Genomic DNA, 12,531 nt, shown 5'->3' on the forward strand with positions numbered 1-12,531 from the left:
CTGGAAGAGGCAAGCAGTCCTCCTCCTGCTAACGTCTCCCTCATTGTGAGGGAGGGCAGGTTATATGCTGCTCTTCCCAGAACTTGTCCTCACTGGCTGATGGGGGAGGAGCAGGGGAACCTGGGCCCACCTTGCACTACAAAGCTCCTGGTCCTGAGCCCTTAAAGAAACAGTAACTTGGGTTTTCCCCAGACACTAATACCCCAGGACCACGTCCTCTCTCCCAGCACCTGCCTCTGCCATTACCTGGTCCCAAGTCTACTCCAAAACTCCTGGAGTGGGGCAGCTTGGCCCGCTCTGGCCTTAAAGTGCCCGCATACCCCATTTATACCTTCCATGAGCCAAAACAGGAGAGCAGAACTCTCCTGCCCTCCCCAGAAGGGAGCTAGTGCTGTAGGTGACAAGAGCGTACTCAATGTCCGTATATATGTAAAGTGCTAGTGAAGAGAGAAAGTGCCAGTAGATGGTACTCAGAAACATGTAGCATGTGCTCTCCGAGGTGTGTAGGACCAATAAACATTGCTGTGCGCTGCGAGTGTCTGCCTTTGCTGGAGGCATAGGGCTGGACCTGTGTGCGTCACTGCATTGCGTTACACTGTGCAAAAGCTGTCTCTCTCTGCTGTCACCTGAAGAGAAGGTTCTGGAGTCCCCTGGGGCCCTCGATGGAGGAGCATCTGCCTTTCGTTGCCTGGTGACGTCAATCCCACTTGACCTCAGGCTTCTTGAGGGAATCTAGAGCAATATCTGGCCCCCTCCCGCTGATTGGCCCATGCATGGTTTTATGGACTAAGAAGTATAGCCTTGGCCAGCCCTCGTTGGGTAACACCTGGTGAGTGCCATCACTCCTGTGAGCAAAGGCCCGTGAGTAGTGGTGCGGCCGGGTTCTGGCACAACTGCTGTCTACAGCTGGGTTTCAAAGGTGCCCAAAATAAAGCACAACCTAGGAAGCAAACCTGGAAGCCACAAAGCACTGGGTCACAATGGGGAGACTGGCCTCGAGTGACGCAGTGAGGTGCCCACCAAAAGGAAAGGCTGCTACCTGCAGATCCTTCAGCCATGGAAAGCCAGTTCTGACAGAGGTTTCCACTTTCAGCTTCTGGCTAAGAGTGTGCCCCAAGCTGGGAGCTCTTCTCAGCTCACTCAGGGCAAAGCAGATGAGTAGATATGGCAGCCACTTTCCATGCAAGGTCCTGCAGACATTCCCTCTCCAAGCCATGACTTCAGTGGGAGCGGAGGGCACTCAGTAGCGCCTTTTTGGATCAGGCCCAATATTTCCATCTTCTCTCCCATGAGGCTCAGCCAGCTGTGTCACCCTAACCTGCAATCTCAGCGCGGCCCCACAGCAGCGCTGAGCCAATCAGAAGGAATGGCAAGCGACCCGGGCTGTGGAAGTGTACAGGTGACACCGCACATCAGGCCTGGCTAGTTCTGTGGGGCTTCACATACACACGCTGAGCAGCAGTGGTGACACCAACCCTGTGAGACTCCATCTGGGAGGGTAACCGAGCAACTCTCTCTCGTTGTTCTTTTCTCTCCCAGAATACACTTCTCCAAAGGGACCAGGTTATGCCCTGTCTCCCCCACTGCCCACACGCTGGGATGAGCACGAGGGTGATTGTGGAGATGATCGGCAGCACCTACACGTGAGGAAGTCCTGCCCTGACGTTTACACAGCCAGAGTGCTGCGCAGGCCGCTGGCTCCTGGTCGATCAGGCCCCGTCCTGGAGGTCTGCCAAGTGCGCCGACCACTGCCCTGAGCAGCTGAAGCTGGTCAGCTGCATGCAAGGTGTGACGGTGAGGCCGGAGCTGCTGCAGGGATTCTTGCATTGTGGCAGCAAGGAGAGGAGGCCCAGAGCAGCAGGCCATACCGGGTTGGGTTTAGAACATAGCTTCTAAGTCAAAGAAGCTGCAGGTGAGTGCTAATGTATAACTGCTGCTTATCCGCTCCATTCCAGCTCATAAATCTGGCAGCAAAATCATCCTGGAATTTACTGACTTATTCTTCACCCTCCCCACCCGCATACTGCTACAGCCATCCCATCAAATTCTGATCTCTGCAGCCAGGGCCTCTCACCCGGACCTCCTCTTCTCCCATGAAAATGAGCCCAACACTCTACTTTTCTCCATAATCTGGATCCATCTGACCTGGGACCGTCTTTACTGCCCTCAGAAGTCTCCTTCCTGTGGGACAGTGCCCAGTGCCCAGATGGTCTATCTGCCCTCCACACCAACAGCATCCTCCCCACAGTAGGTCACTCTTCCCTTTAGCCAGCAATGAAAGGGCCTGAGCTGAAACCAACGTTATGGGGGTGCTGTGCTTCTGGAGATACCATTTCAGATAAGACCTAAAACTAGGGAACTTTAATGATCTGATGGCATTTTTCTGTCAACCCCAGTGTCCTGCCCAAATTCCAGCTTGCACAGTCCCATTCTGCCTCCCTGAATTCCCCCTGCAATTTCCATGGGCTATGGAGGTCTTCTTCACGTCTTGTGCTCAGCTCTTGCCTAGAGTTGCTGCGTTCCACCCCAGAGGTGTGCGCATTCCAGTGGCGCGTAAAGGCGTGATCTTGGCCTGCCCCTTGCCGACAGTATTACGCGGGAGAATTGTGTTGTTTCATTAGTTAATGTTTGTCCCCGACGCTTGCTCTCGGGATGAAGGGAGTTAGGGACGTGCTAAGTGTCATTTTGTGTTCAGTCCTGCTGCTAATACCTTCTTGGCTTTCTTACTGCAGCGCCAATAAATTTCAAATCCTTTCCCTATTTCCCCTCCTATTCCATGCCTGTGCCCGAACCATTCGCCTTTCATCTGTAATATTCTGAAACGCTTCAGTACAGCACGGTCCCTTGAATTCGCCTTATCTAGCAAAGCAGTCATAGCCTCAAAGGACTCCAGCAGGCTAGTGAAACACCTCACCTCTCATGCTTGACTCCATCTGGCTATTCTTTAGCCTGGCTTTCCATGTGTTCCTCTGCAGAGAGTATCTAAGATGCACGTGATCCAGCCGTGGTGCTTTCCTGCCAGCAGCTAGGAGTTGCTGTCAATCTTATTTTACAGATCAGAGCCTGAAAATGGCAGTAAAGAGCACAAAAGGGCCAATTTTTAAAGATGCCTGACCACAGCCTCTAATTTTGCACCAGCCTGGGTGATTGCAGGTTCAAATAATAGTATTTAGACATCATAATAACTGATTTGCAGATGCATTTGAGACAACCACACCTAAATGCTGGCATTTGCAACACCAGCTAATTGTGTCTGCAATTGATTGTGGGGGCAAAATCTCAAGCTGTTCTTAAGTCTGTCCCCAAAATGTCTACAGCTGAATACACCAAGTACAGGCTCAGATTCAAGTCAGAGGCGGTTTTCAGCACAATTAAATGGGATGTAGAGTGACAGGTGCAATTTAAATGAATCTTCTACCTGGAATTCTGTACAAACCCAGTTTATTGCTCCTAAACATTAATAAAACATTTCAAAGCTACTTGGGAATAGGGTGAAGAACAATGGTAAGGGGTTAGAGTATGCTAAATCAATCAACGTACTGAATGGATGGAATCTTGCATTTGCAGGGATTGAAAGGTACAGGGGTCTGAGGATTGGCACTAGTCATAATTCAGCCCTAGAGTAGTGCCAAGAAAGCACGGCTGGGCCAAAAGGTCTAAGGTCCAATACTATACAGACCACCAGGGCTAAAAACAAAGCATTAAGCCATTTGACAGCTGGGATTCCCAGGCTTCCCCAGTTGCATCTCAGGAGCTTCGACGTTCCATGGACAGGAGCTCTTTGGCTCCCAGTCCAGTTCACAAGCTCCACTGTGGTGTTTGTAGGGCGCTGTTCCTTAAAGCAGAGTTCTGCCGATTCTGCCGAGTACAGAGTCCATGGGTTATGCCAGCAGAGTGTATATCCTACACATGACCTATGAAAAAATGTACAATATCCACCAAGTCTTGATAGAGCTCTCAGAGGCGTGAGTCTTTGCAGCAAATAAATCCAAATTCCCCCCAACATATAGTAGTGGAAAAAAAGCCATTTTGTGCCCTACTTCCCATTAAAGGACCAGTTGATAAAACAGAGCTGGAATTTCTAGACCAACCCATTCCTGAGAAGAAGAGAAGATAAGCATACTCCAAAGTGAAATCAATTCTTTACACTAAATCCCACAGTTCCAAAAACATCATGTCCAGTTAACCTCAAACTTTCTGCTCCAAATTCTCCTCTAACTATAAAGCACATATGGGACATTTTATGCTAAAAGAGCTTTTTCCAGAAGGTCTGGGGGAGAGAAAAGAAGGGATGACCTTATATGGAAAGGGTCTGACAGCCTTAATTATGGAGTCACTACTGAGGACACAGAATACCTTGGAGAGATGGTCAGATGCTAAGACGCTCAGGCTCATGGACAAAGGGAAGATGCCAAGGAATGGAGTCTGGGGGACAGGGAAATCACTGATGAGATGGAGCCAGTAGTTTGAGGGGATGGAATGGGCTACGTAAATGGAAAACTGACTTGAAGGGATGTGGACAGCTACCATGTCCCATTCTGCCATCACCACAGAGTTGGACTGTTCCGTCCCTGCGAGACATTTTTGGCCAGCTGAGAGTTCTGCTTCCTGCACAGAAGTTCCAGACTCTTTCCTGGGGCCCTGCTTGCAGCCCTGTCCCCTCACACATTTCAGGTCCTGAGGATTGACTACCAAGCTGTGTCCCTTCTACGAGACCCTCTGCTGCAGACTAGTTGTAGCTCCATTCCAGGTTGCATAGTGCAGCCCAGGACACAGACCTGCTCACGGGCAGCATGGAGGCAAAACACAAACATCTCGAAAACATGAAAAGCCCTGAGGGCCTGAGGGCCCAGTCAAGCAAAGCCTAGAAGGGTGAGCTTTAATGGTAAGCAGAGGAGGCTCATCAAGGCCATATTCACACAAGAACCGCAGAGTGCAAATTAATGTGAAAGACTTCCAGCGAGTCCCGGTCGTATGGGAGAGAGCTGCGTGCAGAGCTCCACCGAGCAGTTTAATCAACTCAAAAGGCAATTTGTTCGCTCTCTGTTTATAACCTTGACAAGCCAGCAAGTTATTTTTAAGCACATCACCAAGTGCAGAAGCTCTCTCCTCCAAAGACAATTCCCAGGCTGTGTCAGAGGGGAGCTCATCCCTCGCTCTGAACACAAATCACGTTGAACCAGGTAACCAGCCACTCAGAAACCCACAGACCAGAAACACTGGCTAAAGAAGCCAAGATGCTGATGTCTTTCCGTCAGCAAGCAACAAAAATCACACGGCGGTTTAACGGCTTAACTCCCAAGCGAGGGATGGAGCAGTTGGTGGAGAGAAGCCACAAAGATCAGGGAACAATGCAGAGGTGTCCACGATAAGGTCAGAGGTGCAATTATACTGACACAAAGAGAGAGAAGGCTCCAGGAACACGGCAAACATCAAGGATAGGGTTAGGGTTAGGGTCAAGGCCCAGGGTAAAATCTGAGGGGGACCCCTGTTCCCTAGTAATAAATCCAAAGCAAAATGCCCATTAACTTTGGGTGGGAGCAGGATTTGGTCCTGAAGCAGAGCCTAGAACAGGCTACTGATAATAGCTACAGTGTGGACTGAACTAAACCCTGGAAAAGAAAGCACAGGGCAAAATGAATGCAAATAGGCACCAGGGAATGGGAATCTTTCCCCAGCTCTTATTTCCTGGGGCCATGTCTTCCCTACGTGCTGTATAGGGGTCTATGGCCTGTGTAATGCAGGAGGTAAGACGAAGTGATCTAGTCTTAAAATGTGTGACTCTGTGAACACACGGCACATTTACTTAGTAAGAAAACCCCACGCACAATGTTCCCGGCAGGGGTGGGAGGGTAATGGGGAGGAACCATGTCTGATTGACATTGGTCTCTCTGTTTAATTCCCTAATTCCAGAAACCACGGTGATGGGCGCAGGAGAAGAACCAACTGGACTAGAAACAGAATCCTCTCCACAGTAACGTGAAAGGACACAGCATTAACCCAGAACAACAGAGACCTTTCCTGCCAGCTTTCCATGTAAGCGATTAGTCTACCTGTCATAGGTTCTTATCCCCATAATCTCTGATCACCTCCTAGTCTTCAACATATTCAGCCTTACAACACCCTCATAAGGTAGGGCAGCGTTCTCATCCCCACTCAGAGAGTGACTGACTTGACCAAGGTCACAGATGTCCATGGTAGAGTCGGGAATTGAACCTGCAGTTCCTAAGTCCCAGGCTAGCTCCCTAACCATTAGACCATCCTGCCTTTCCAAGAGTCACTCCTTGTTCTGCAGGCTACCTGTGCCCGCACCAGGCCTTTTGCAGCCCAAGAAGCCAGCAGCAGTTGGGATGAATGGGAAAGTTCTGTCGCTAATTCCCAGCAGTCTGCGCTCTCTGCAGAGACGCGCCGCGGATCTGATAAGTTTTGCCTCTCCGAGTCTCATTAACAAAGTGAGAAAGGGGCAAACTGGAACAATATGGCTGGAAAATAGTGACCTGGAAACCTGAGACTAAAAGCAGCTGCCTCTAAAGCACTTTCTGTCCTTAGGGTCCCAGGGCAATGTTTGCTTTGGCCCGTTGCTGCCTGGAGCACCAAGAACAGCTGTTCAGATTTGCTGATGATATCACAATTAGCAGCAAATTGTTTAATACTTTCCCAGTAACAGTCAAACCAGGGTTACAGTCAGGCGCCTCCCTGGCCACCTCATCTGGCTCATGCTGAGTCCAAAGTAACTCAAAGAGTGGTCTGCGCTAGGACAGTAGATCCAAGCGGCTGAGATCTCTGGTCTCCAAACTCTAACATACCTGTGTTCTTATGGCCAGGAGAAGCTCAAGTGTTTCTCACCATGTCCTTCCAGCCTCACACCCCAAAGTTTTCAGAAGAGACCTCTGCTCCTGGGTTCCCAGCTAGAGACGCCAGCAGGGCTTGCTGAGCATCTGTGGCTCCCACTGACGTCACCTGGGCTCTCGGTGCTCTGAAAATCAAGCCCTCAGGCTTGGAATCCAAACTCTGAGCCACCCAACCTCAGAGGCCACAATCTGAAAATTGTTGCCATTGTCTTTGCATCCCTGAGAAAACTGACCTGATGCGTGGTGGACAAGACATAAAAATGGACTGGTGGTTAGGTGGAGGGGATTGGGGTTTCCAGTGAGGAATCAGGGTGGGAACAGGTCAAGAAGCATACTTCTCTGCACACGCATGCAGGGTGCCCTCCCCGCCCCACCATGGGAAAACTGCCATTCTACCCCCATACCAGCCTCCCGCATCCAACCAGCCCCTTTCCTCCCAGCCCCGTCAGTCTCCTGCGCCACCCCCACCTACAACCCATCCCGCCTGGTATCCTACCCCAGCTCATCACCGGCTCTGTACTTTTTCTTCTATCCTCACTGACCTGTTGGCTTCCTGCGCCCAACAGCCCCAATCCTGACCCTCTCTCCCTCACATACATTCCCATACATCTTTCCCTGCCCCGCCACAGTTCCTTGTTCCAGTACCGGTCCTTCCAGGGCCACACATGGGGATCAGGGGCCACCCTCTGGCTTTAGTCCCATTGAGAACAATGGAAGAGGGAAGCCATTTTTAGTAAGGGCCAAAAAAATAAAATCACAACCCTTCCCTCCCAAAATCATGAATCTGGGACTAATCTCTGGAGAGCTGGGATGAGCTGGGCCACAAGCCGGGGGACAGAAGAGGCTGAACAGAAGGCGTGAGGACAAGCTGTCATGTGTCCTAGGCCCAACCGACCCGGAGAGCGGCCACCGCCGAGCCAGATCCGAATAGCCCCTCGCCACCCTGACCGTAGGGCCTCCCCGAGGACAGAGCATTGGCGGAGGGGCACTCAATGCAGCAACCATCTCTAGGGGGAAGGGTGGGGACGCAAAGCACTCGGATGAGTCCTATTGCACAGAGATCACCAGGAAGGGAGGGGGCCTGGTGGGCCCATTTAATAAAACCAATGGCCAAGGCCCTCACACTTTAGTAATTTATTTAAAAATTGTTTAAAAACAAATATGTTTAAAGTTGAAAATATCCCATATAAGTAAACAATTAAGTAAAAAATGAATAAATCAGTAAAAATAAAAGTATATAATATCACTACAAATAAACCACAAAAATCTGTAATTAAATTAATAAATTGCATAGTAAAGTAAATATAATGGCTATTCCTAAAATTTGTACTGTGTTACATAAAAAAGGCCCTTAGTGTTATTTGGTTACCCAATTAGTAAATAATGAAACAAATACCCAAAAAGTTTGTTCTGCCACTAAAAATTTTACCTGCATTAAAACCATTCCAATAACTAATAATGTAACCCGTACCTTATTGCAATACACCCCCTCCTATGCTATTAATGTTAATGCCTCTTAAAAGTACCTAAAAATAGTGCAGCAGCCATTTAAAATAAAAGCCAAAAACATAATAAAAAATTGGGCCAACTGAAAAAGGCCACTAGCCTTATTTCTCCTACGAAGGCACGTGGTCCTGTCCACACAGCAAAAAGAGCAGCATCCCGAACCGGTTTCTGGGAGGTGACCACTGACCAGCTTAGGCCTCTGGCAGGGACACTGTTAACTGCCACGGTTACTAATGCAGCATCAACCTCGCACATCCCGTGCACAGAGCTGATCACGTGGCTGACTGGTTACAAACCCCATTGGGGGCTGTACCCCTCCCCCTGGGCCACAGGCTCCCCAGCCCTCAAAGGTACAGACTGTATAAGTCATAGGAACCCCAGACCACCCCTAGTCTTACTAGCACACAATACACTGCGTCCCTGGGCTGGGCTCTGCAAAGAGATACTGTTGCTACACAGACCTCAGCACTGTGGTGATCCTCAGGTCCTCTGCCTTTATCTGGAGGTTCAAATGGGAGGGCGGGAATGTGTTGCAGACGTGTCTACCTGGGAAGGAGTCTTCTGAGGAACGCCTGGGCGAGAGAAAACTGCTATTGACCCACGGCTGGCCCCTATGCCACACACTTGATCAACTTTAATGTGACAGGAATGAACAGGAACCACAAATGGACCCAGGGGATCAAACCCCAAACACAGCATCTGACCCCGTCTTGGAGGGGTCATCCCCACCCCTTATGGCCACTGGAGGGGGGGGGGGAGAATGTCCTTTTCCTACACGTTGGCGACATTTGTCTAGCTTGTCATGCCGGCAAGGTCTCACCTGACTTGAATTGTGACGCTTAGCTGCTGCTGTAGAGCAAACTCAACTTCAAATAGAATCCAAGTGCTGCAAAGGGGACTGAGACGAGAGCCCAGTCTCCATTTGTTGAATATTTCATCCTTTTTGGCCTCCGGCTTTCTTTTCTGTTCCTGTGTGAGCAGGCCTCTCTTTCGCCACCTGTTTCTGTTTTACATTTGTGTTTAAAAAGCGCAAGTGACAGTCCAAAAAGTTCCTGACAACCAGGGTGTTTGTATTGCTAAATGGAAACTTCCCCTCTTGTTTCCGGTGGAGGAACAGGATTCAGCGCCTCCCGCTGGCACCGCCAGATCACACCTCCGCCCCTGCAGCTCTGGGCTCCATGGTGCGTGGATATACAGATCTGCGTCACATATGAAAACCGGCTACAGTAAACAGAAAGTGATTTGCATTGTTTGGTTGCAAAGTCAAGCACTGAAAAATTAGGGAATGCCAGGGTTAAGATTGCCCCTGCAGATTTCATTCTCCACCCAAAAAACCCTTAAATTCAGCTTCTTGTGCTTAATTTGCCCCTCTTAAAATATCTCCTTTGCTGCAAAGTTTACAAAAAGCTTGACAAGAGTTGGGCGGCTGGTGTTCTGAGACCGCTGCTTATCATGCTGACTGATACTGTCACATTGTTTCCTTGTACTCCCCCATCTGTCTGTATCCACCTGTTGTCTCCTGTCTTTGAGAGTGAGGCCATGTCTAGACAAACAGCATGCAGCCTCCTGGGGTGTAACTCTACAGTGCTCCAGCGTGCCGCACACGAACTGTCCGTGTGGACTCCGCTACCAGTCCACGCACTACAAATTTCCTAGTGAGCTTTGACCGACTGAAACGAGCATGTGTAAATGCACATGATGGGGCAGGGCCCATCTTTATGTTCTGTTTGCATGTCACCTCGCGCAATGGGGTGCTTGTCCATGACTGGTGCTCCTAGACACGGCAGTAATACCAATCAGTATGATTAATAATCATCCATGATGCTACAGTCGTTAATAACCTACTCACTTGGTACTTTTTGCATAGGGTCCCGCCTTTCACTGTGGATGAACCGTTGGCTATGCATTCTTCGTCGTGCCTGGGGTACGACTGGGCACCCAAGCCCCAGGATATTTTTTCTGCTCCCCGACTGGATTACAAGCTTTGCAAAGAGGCGATTAGTGAATAACTAATGCTCCAGTTCGCACACGGCTCCCCCTGCTTATCATATCCACACATGGTTCTTTGTACAGAACAGCCTTTCCCCAGTTAGTTGCACCACCAAAAACCTGTTTGAATGAAAAGTGAGCAAGGGGCACGAACATGACTGACCCAAGCAATGGTGAGGAATCTGAATGGATTGGTCACAAATACAGGATTCCACCTACCTTCCCAATCCGACTTGCTGGGTCCCGAAGAGGGGCTACAATGTGACTAGGGAGATCTGTGCTCTGCACAGTCTGAGGAAGACACTCCACCATGTTGGGGCCTGCTTTGTGCCGGCTGAGTTCACTTCTTGCCCTGGGATGGTGCAGCTCCGATGGTTCCCTCTTGTCTTCTCACCTCCCGTTTATAGTGAACCAGACACACGGCTAAATATCGGGTAGGGTCTGGAGTAGCCATGAGCCCTTCAGGTCAGTGATGGTTTGATCACAATTCTGACATCCCTATTCTGTATGTCCTCAAACTAAAAACCTCAATGATGGTGGTGGGAAGAAAGAGGCACCAGGAGGAACTAGCAGGAGTCTTTACCAAGGGTTTCTGCCTTCTAGTTGTCAAGGGAGCCTGAAACTGGAGGGCGGGGGGAGGAGGAGGAGGAGGCGGCGTGTTTCTAATGGGCTTTTCACTATTCCTATAGGAGGTGGTTTTCAAAAGCTCTGGTCTCACTCCGCTCCCACTGAAGTCAATAGGAATTTTACCATTGACTTCAATGAGAGCTGAGTTAGGGCCAACACTTTTTGAAACCCTACCCATGATGACAAGCTGAATGGCCAGAAACACCTTCTCCACCTGTGGCTGGCCAGGAGGTGGATGTAGCTACCCCAATCCATGCTTTTACCACCTCAAGGCTGGATTGCTGCTAGGTGCTCCTGTGACATTCCCCTTTGGTGTTATCTGGACTGGTGATCTGCTAGGTCACTCAAATCCTTGACTCTGGGAGCCACCCTTACCCTGCTCTGCTGTGAGAACCCCAACTCCTGGGCTGTTCATGCACAGCCTCTGGCATGTAAGCTGCTCCTTGGATTGTGCAACCGAATAACACTAGCCAGTATCTCTGGTCCCAGACACAGCCCTAGGAACCTCCGTCTTGCAGTGTCCAGTTATGCCCGCTGGTTGCTGCAAGCTTATACGAGTTTGTCAGTTTAACAAAGAAATTGATATGTACCAGGCTTGTTATGCCAAGGAGAGTCTCTAACACGCTTCAAACCGAATGCTCTACTTCAGGTAGAATAAACAAATTTATTAACTAAAAAGATAGATTTTAAGTGATTATTAGTCAAAGCACAAGAAGTCAGATTTGGTCAAATGAAATAAAAGCAAAACGCATTCTAAGCTGATCTTGACACTTTCAATGCCCTTACAAACTACGTGCTTCTCACCACAGGCCGGCTGGTTGCTCTTCAGCCAGGCTCTCCCCTTTGATCAGTGCGTCAGTCGCTTGGTGCGGTGTCTGTAGATGTAGGTGGAAGAGAGAGGAAGAGCATGGCAAACGTCTCTCCCTTTTATCGTGTTCTTTCTTCCCTCTTGGCTTTGCCCCCCCTTCACCACAGTCAGGTGAGCATCACCTCATCACAGTCCCAAACTGACCAAAGGAAGGGGCATGACTCCCTCGAGAATCTAACAGATTCTTTTGTTGCTGCCTAGGCAGTTTCCTTTGTTCCTGTGAGGCTGGGCTGCGTTTGTTCCATACACGCCCTGATGAGGTGTGAACTGCCCCTCTGTTCTTAGAGAGGTTTTGCCTGGGTTTATTTTAAGCCATGAAGACACATTTTCAGCCTCATAACTATATACATGAAATTATAACCTATAACATTACTGTAACAACCAATACTATAAATCACAGTAACAACAATGCCCAGTGCATCGTGAGCCTTCTGAAGACACCCAACATGACAAACTTTGCATTGGATACCACACAATCATTTTACAAGGATGAACATGGGGGTGCTGGGTATTTCCCTGAGGTACAGAGCATCACAGCTCCATCTTGGCCTCCTGCAGACAGCCCCGTGCAAACTACCCCTTGTTCAAGATATGTCAGCCTGCGTGCTAAGTGGAGTAGACTAGCAAGAGAGCACTTCACACCCATACTCCACCTCCTTCATCAGACACCAGCCCAGTCCCACATATAGT

At 49.5% G+C, this 12,531-nt stretch overlaps 1 long non-coding RNA gene across 1 annotated transcript in view; it reads left to right on the forward strand.

Annotated features, from left to right (window-relative positions):
- The window catches only part of LOC120371354, a 71,570-nt gene that overhangs the window by 14,793 nt on the left and 44,246 nt on the right, over positions 1–12,531 (forward strand). The window contains exon 3 of the long non-coding RNA XR_005584302.1: positions 5,914–6,036. This is a non-coding gene — a long non-coding RNA (uncharacterized LOC120371354). The remainder of the gene's footprint in view (positions 1–5,913; positions 6,037–12,531) is intronic.

Source organism: Mauremys reevesii, linkage group 9, assembly GCF_016161935.1.
Source record: "Mauremys reevesii isolate NIE-2019 linkage group 9, ASM1616193v1, whole genome shotgun sequence".
In the NCBI taxonomy this organism is placed as follows: domain Eukaryota; kingdom Metazoa; phylum Chordata; order Testudines; family Geoemydidae; genus Mauremys; species Mauremys reevesii.